This window comes from Marmota marmota, unplaced genomic scaffold (genome assembly GCF_001458135.2).
Source record: "Marmota marmota marmota unplaced genomic scaffold, marMar, whole genome shotgun sequence".
NCBI lineage: Eukaryota > Metazoa > Chordata > Mammalia > Rodentia > Sciuridae > Marmota > Marmota marmota.
Genome location: NW_026000249.1, coordinates 15012172 through 15019091, shown reverse-complemented (window position 1 = coordinate 15019091; position 6920 = coordinate 15012172). Strand labels below are relative to the sequence as shown.

General features: G+C 35.0%; 1 pseudogene; it reads right to left on the bottom strand.

The window, feature by feature from the left end:
* Positions 1-6286: 6286 nt before the first annotated feature.
* On the bottom strand, positions 6287-6920 carry LOC107144154 (annotated as a pseudogene).

Below are 6920 nucleotides of genomic sequence, written 5' to 3'. Positions count from 1 at the left end.
AGTTTCTCTATTCTTCCCTTGACCCCCCCATTATGGATTAACATCCACTTATCAGAGAAAATATTTTTCCTTTGGTTTTTTGGCTTACTTCGCTTAGCATGATATTCTCCAACTCCTTCCATTTACCTGTACATGCCATAATTTAATTCTCCATTATGGCTGAGTAATATTCTAGTTTCTTTATCCATTCATCTATTGAAGGGCATCTAGGTTGCTTCCACAGTTTAGTTATTGTGAATTGAGCTGCTGTAAACATTGAGGTGGGCTGAATCACTGTAGTATGCTGTTTTTAATTCCTTTGGGTATAGACCAAGAAGTGGGATAGCTGGGTCAAATGATTGGTCCATTTCAAGTTTTCTAAGGAATCTCCATACTGCTTTCCAGAGTGGTTGTACTATTTTGAAATCCTACCATAAATGAATTAGTGTACCTTTTCCCCCACATTCTTGCCAGCACTTATTGTTGCTCAAATTCTTGATAATTGCCATTCTGACTGGACTGAGATGGAACCTCAGTGTAGTTTTAATTTGCATTTCTCTAATTGCTAGAGATGTTGAACATTTTTTTCATATATTTGTTAATTGATTGTATTTCTTTTTTCTGTGAAGTGTCTGTTCAGTTCTTTAGCCCATTTATTGATTGGGTTATTTGAATTTTTGGTGTTTAGCTTTTTGAGTTCTTTATATATGCTGGAGATTAGTGCTCTATCTGATGTGCATGTGGTAAAGATTTTCTCCCACTCTGATGGCTCTCTCTTTTCACTATAGAGGTATTTCACTTCTTTTGATACATTGATTCCCAGATATTTTATTTTATTTGAGGCTATTGTGAATGGGGTAGTTTTCCTAATTTCTCTTTCAGTGGATTCATCACTGATGTATAGGAATGTGTTGATTTATAAGTGTTGATTTTTATATCCTGCTATTTTGCTGAATTCACTTATTAGTTCTAGAAGTTTTCTGGTGGAATTTTTTGGATCTTTTAGTTATAGAAGCATGTCATCAGCAAATAGTGATAGTTTGAGTTCTTCTTTACCTATTTGTGTTACTATAATTTGTTTCTTCTGTCTAATTGCTCTGGCTAGAGTTTCAAGGATGATGTTGAATAGAAGTGGTGAAAGAGGACATCTTTGCTTTGTTTCAGTTTTTAGAGGGAAAGCTTTTCAATTTTTTCTCCATTTAGAATGATGCTGGCCTTGGGTATAGCATATATAGATTTTATAATTCTGAGGTATGTTCCTACTATCCCTAGTTTTTCTAGTGTTTTGAACATGAAGATTTGCTATATTTTGTCAAATACTTTTTCTGCATCTCTTGAGATGATCACATGATTCTTGCTTTTAAGTCTATTAATATGATGAATTATGTTTATTGATTTCCATATGTTGAACCAACTCTGCATCCTTGAGATGAACCCCACTTGATTGTGGTGCACTATATTTTAAATGTGTTTTTGTGTGTGATTTGCCAGAATTTTATTGAGAATTTTTGCATCTATATTCATCAGAAATATTCTGAAATTTTCTTTCCTTGATGTGTCTTTGTCTGGTTTTGGTATCAGGGTGATATTAGCCTTATATAATGAATTTGGAAGGGTTTCCTCCTTTTCCATTTGATGAAATACTTTGAGGAGTATTGGCGTTAATTCTTTGAATGTCTTGCAGAATTTGGCTGAGAATCTGTCTATACCTTCTTTATTAAGTTTTTGTTTGGACGATCTGTCCAGTGGTGAGAGAGGTGTGTTAAAGTCACCCAGTACTATTATGCTGTGGTTTGTTTGCTTCTTGAAATTGAAAAGGGTTTGGTTGATGTACACAGATGCTCCATTTTGGGGGGAATAAATATTTATGATTGTTATGTCTTGTTGATGTGTAATTACCTTCAATGAAATGCCCTTCTTTGTCCCTTCTGGTTAACTTTGGCTTGAAGTCCACTTTGTCTAATATGAGGATAGAAACCCCTGCTTGTTACAAGTTCCATGTGAATGATATGTTTTTTTCCCATCCTTTTACCTTCAATATTTGAATGCCTTTGGCTATCAATAAGTCTCTTGGAGACAGTGTATTGTTGGGTCTTGTTTATTAATCTGCGGGTCTATGTCTTTTGATTGATGAGTTTAGTTCATTTACATTCAATGTTATTATTGATATATGATTTTTATTTCTTGTCATTTGATTTATTTCTGTTTTTGAATTTGAAGTGGTTTCTCCTTTTATTAATTATTCTGCTAGTTTAGTTTCTCCCTTTGCTTTTTCATTTCTTCTTCATGAGATATTTTATTGAGTGGGTTTTTAAAAATATTTGTTTTATTTTTAGTTGTAGGTGGACACAATTACCTTTTTATTTTATTATGTGATATCAAGGATCAAACCCAGTGCCTCACACATGCTAGGAAACTGTTCTACCACTGAGCCACAACCCCAGCCCTTGAGTATGTTTTTTAGTGCAGTATTTCTTGTGTATTATTTTTAACTTGTTTATCCTGGAATTTTTTTTAATTGTCAATTCTGAAGCTTGATTTTGCTGGGTATAGTATTCTAGGCTGGCATCCTTTTTATCAGAGATTAGTTTATATTATTTCCAATACTACTTAGCATTGAGGGTCTGAGATGAAAAATCAGATGAGATCTAGATTGGTTTTCCTCTAAATTTGACCTATCATTTTTCTTGGGCAATCTTTAAAATTCCATTCTTATTCTGTAAATGATGCATTTTCATATCAATGTGGTTTGGTGTGGTTCTTGTGTAATTTTGTACATTGGGGGTCCTCTAAGCCTCCTGTGTTTGATTGATTTTGTATTTAATTCTTTAGGTTTGGGAAATTTTCTTCATTGAAAATATTCTGCATTCCTTTGGTTTATATTTCCGAGTCTTCATTTTTCCCAATACATCTTAAATTTGGTGTTTTCCGGGTACCACATAGTTTGTCTTTTTGCCTAAAACTCTGCCTTCTAAGTGGTGTAGTCTGTTGGTGATACTTTCATTTGAATTTTTAATTTGTTTTATTGATTTCTTCATTTTGATGATTTCTGCTTGATTTTTTTTTTCAAAATCTCTGTCTCATTATTGAAACCATGTTTTACTTGTATTTTCTCTCTAATTTCACTCCTTATGTTGGCCTTTATCTGACAGAGTAGTTGAACTATGTACATTTTAAACTACTTTTCTGACATTTCTTCCACTGTGGTATTGATGGATTCTGTTATTGAAGTACTTGGTTTGTTTGGGGTGTTTTTTTCTCTTGCTTTTTCATGTTGTTTGTGGATCTACCCATCTAATAGTATGGATCTGAAGTACAGTTTCTCTCCTGTATGCTTTCCAGTACCTCACCATTTAGGGGAAGACAAATAATAGCAATAACCAATGTAAACAATATTCAGTATTAAATCAAATAGTTCCTACTATTATGTCTACAATGTTGTCACAGTAAACAGAAATGGTATGATCTGTTACTGCTGCAATAAAAACAGTATGTTTGCAGAACGGTTTACAATTCCAAATGGTGGACAGAGAGAAAACAGAAGTGATATAGGATGTGATGATTATGAGAGAGGAGGAGATAATATAGATGTAAAAATATTAAAGGAAGAGTGAAAGAGAGAAAATGGAGATTGGCCATTAGCAGAAGAAAAGAGGAAGAGAATCAGGGGAAACAGTTAAGTGAGAAAAAATATATAAAGTAAAATTTTAAAAATAAAAATATAATAATATAAAACAAATGGAAATATAATAATGAAACATCCCTAGCCTTCAAAAAACTGATTTATGGAAAATAACTTGTCTTTGCTGGGTACATGGTGTACACTTCTAATATTAGTGGCTTAGGAGGCTGAGGCAGGTGGATTGTGAATTCAAAGCAAGCCTTACCAAAAGCAAGGCACTCTGTGAGACCCTGTCTCTAAATAAAATACAAATAAGGCTGGGTTGTGGCTCAGTAGTTGAATGCCCCTGAGTTCAATCCCCAACACTGCCCCATCCAAACAAACAAACAAACAAACAAACAAAAAACAACAACAAAAAACTGGCTTCAAAAATGCTAGAAATGAGAAAAATGTGAATATGAATATGTATAAAAGTACATGAACCATTAAGGTCACACTTAATCAGAGGGAAAAAAAGGAAAAAAAATCTCAATGAAAAGTTAAAGAATTGTTTCTGTTGGAGTTCAAAAGATTCTCAGCTTCCCTTCTCAGCAATGTTAGGTGAGGTTGCTAGAGTGAGAGAGTTAATCCTGTAGATAGAACTCTTAGAGTCAGGGTTTAGGCTTAAAAAGGCCTGAGTCTTTTCATTGAATGTTAGTTGGCCTGGAGATTTTAAATTAGTGTATCTTCAGGGACCAGCAATAGACAGTCCATGCTGGAAGACTACCCCAGGGATCTCCACTTGGTTCCACTCATGTGGTGGAGGTACAATTCTTAGTAAACTATGTCACCTGTGGACCCCACATTTCCTGGTCTCAAGTTCAGTCTCCAAACTTGATCTCTCCTGTCCTTCCCTTTTGAATTCCTGGCCAGGTGCATCTCTCCCAGCCTGTCCTGCAAGCATCCAGATTGGAGAGAGAGCAGGAGAGCTGGGTAGGATTCCATGACCAGTAGTCTCCTGTGTAAACCTCTCATCATTTTTTACTTTCTGTTTGTCATTTAGGCATGCTCTACTCTATATCATGCAGTATGGGTTTACCAGGCCTGTATTTTGGGCCAAATTCATTTTTTTTCCAGGAATTGGCTTCCTAGCTTCTGGCACCCATGCCACAACTGCAAAATTGTCCCTTGCTCAGTCCTCTATGTGCCACTGGGAAAGATGAAGTCTCTTTCCCACACTGGGATATTGTGCAGTTCCTTTCATTTTAGTTGGGCAGTATTTTTGATCTTGAAACTCTCTACCCAGACATACCTCAGTCCTCCTAGAAATGTGGGTTCCTTTAATTCCCTTATCCTTCAACTTTGATCATAGAGGGATTTCTTCAGCTGGTGCCTCTGGCCATGGCAGAAGCTGCGCCACTAATGATTTCTTCCTTATTTTATTATATCCATCCTCCTGAGTCCCCGATCTACTTTTGAGTTTCTAGTATTAAATTACAGTAATGTCCCTCCCTTGTTATTGTTCATTCACCTTGCTGAGAAGCTCCTTGTCTGCTTTCTTGGTTTCACACCATGTAGTCACCAGGAAAATGACCTTCTCTATTCTACCATCTCAAAAAACCTAGAGTTTAAATTTCATGCTAGTGTTTTTGTTTGATTTATTTTTTCAAAGACACTGGCAATTAGCAAGCCATGGAGGTAGTATATTCTACAAATAATTGACTCAGAAATTGTGGAATCCAGGATGGTTTTACCTTTAGGATCTGAGAAAACTGGATATCCAATAAGGTATATTCAGGAAAGAGCTGATGAATTCTTTCCTCTTCTGTTTTTTTTGAAATATCTTAGGGAGAATTGGTACTACTTTTTCTTTAAATATTTGGCAAAATTCAGAAGTGAAGCCATGTGATCTTTGATTTTTCTTTAATAGGATACTTTTCATTAATAATTCAGAAGTATTTATTTCATCATTGCTTTTGATTCATCTTTTTAGGTTTTCTATTTTTTCATGATTCATATTTGACAAGGTATGTGTGCCTAGAAAATTTTTCATTTCTTCCAGATTGTCAAATTTGTTGATATATTCTTGTTCAAAAGAATCTCTAATGATTGTGTTTCCATGGTATCAAGTATAATTTTTCCCATTTTCTTTCTGATGTGAGTCTTTTCTTTTTTTCTTAGTTTATTAAGAGTTTGTCTGTTTTCTTTTCAAAGAACTACCTCTTGGTTTTGTTGATCTTTTTTTACTCTCTATTTCTGTTCTGATCTTTATTTAATTTTCTAAGTGGAGTTTCTGAGGAATTCCTTGGGGGAAAAGGCATCAAATATTATTATATCAAACCTTCTGAAAGTAAAAGGTTGTGACAGGACATGGCAGTATTATACCATGTTGGAAAAGCACACCCAGCTGAAAAAACAATCTATATATTACTTTGGTCCAAAGGGGATAATGATACTTGTTTAATTTTGACATAGACTAATAAAAATAGTTTACAAAAAGGATAAGTCATAACCATTTGCACAATATCTTTTGTTGAGAGCTTCATTAAAAGGAATAAAACAGATTATAAAATAACGAGAAAAGAGGGGATTATAAAAATACATAATAGAGCAGTTGCCTTGTAATATTCCCAAACTTCCAATAAAGAAGGAAGGTAATATTATTTTATTTTAGAAATAGAATAATGAATACCTTTATTACATTAGCTAATTCAGGAGGGAGGAGGACTCATTTTCCTTCTGGGATTTGATTTTCATTAGATAGAAGAACTCCAGCTCCTTGACCTTTAGTGCACACAGCCATTTGCTGGGCCATAGTGACCATTTTGACACAATATAGGCAAGAAGCTTGCCCTGCTAGAACTTCTCCTCCAAAAGAGTACTGAATTTTCCATCTGTTTTCCTTTCATTGTATTTCTTTTGAATTTTATTTACTAGTTTGTTTGTTTAAAATCTCTTCCTCCTCAGGAATCAGCTTGGCTGCCTTCTTGCAGCCCATGGCCTGTGAATAGTCAGACCTATGCCACTCTGTGGGTATGGTGTACTATCAATAGCATAAGGCAGTTCTTCACCAGGATTTAGGGACATGCCAGGTCATTATTGGATGTATTATAGACAACATCAATGATCCTTATTTTGTGAGTCAACACTCAGAGGCCCAGGAGAAGTTCCTCATATCCAACCTCAGGACACAGTGCTTCTTGTTGCTTTATCACACATGGACTTTGTGTATGCAGCAGGGACCACTTTTCATGTTGGCAGCAGAACATCCTATCTTATACTTCTTGTGGCAGGACTTTTTCTTGTGGCACTTGTGCCAGTTGTCCTATGAAATGCCCAT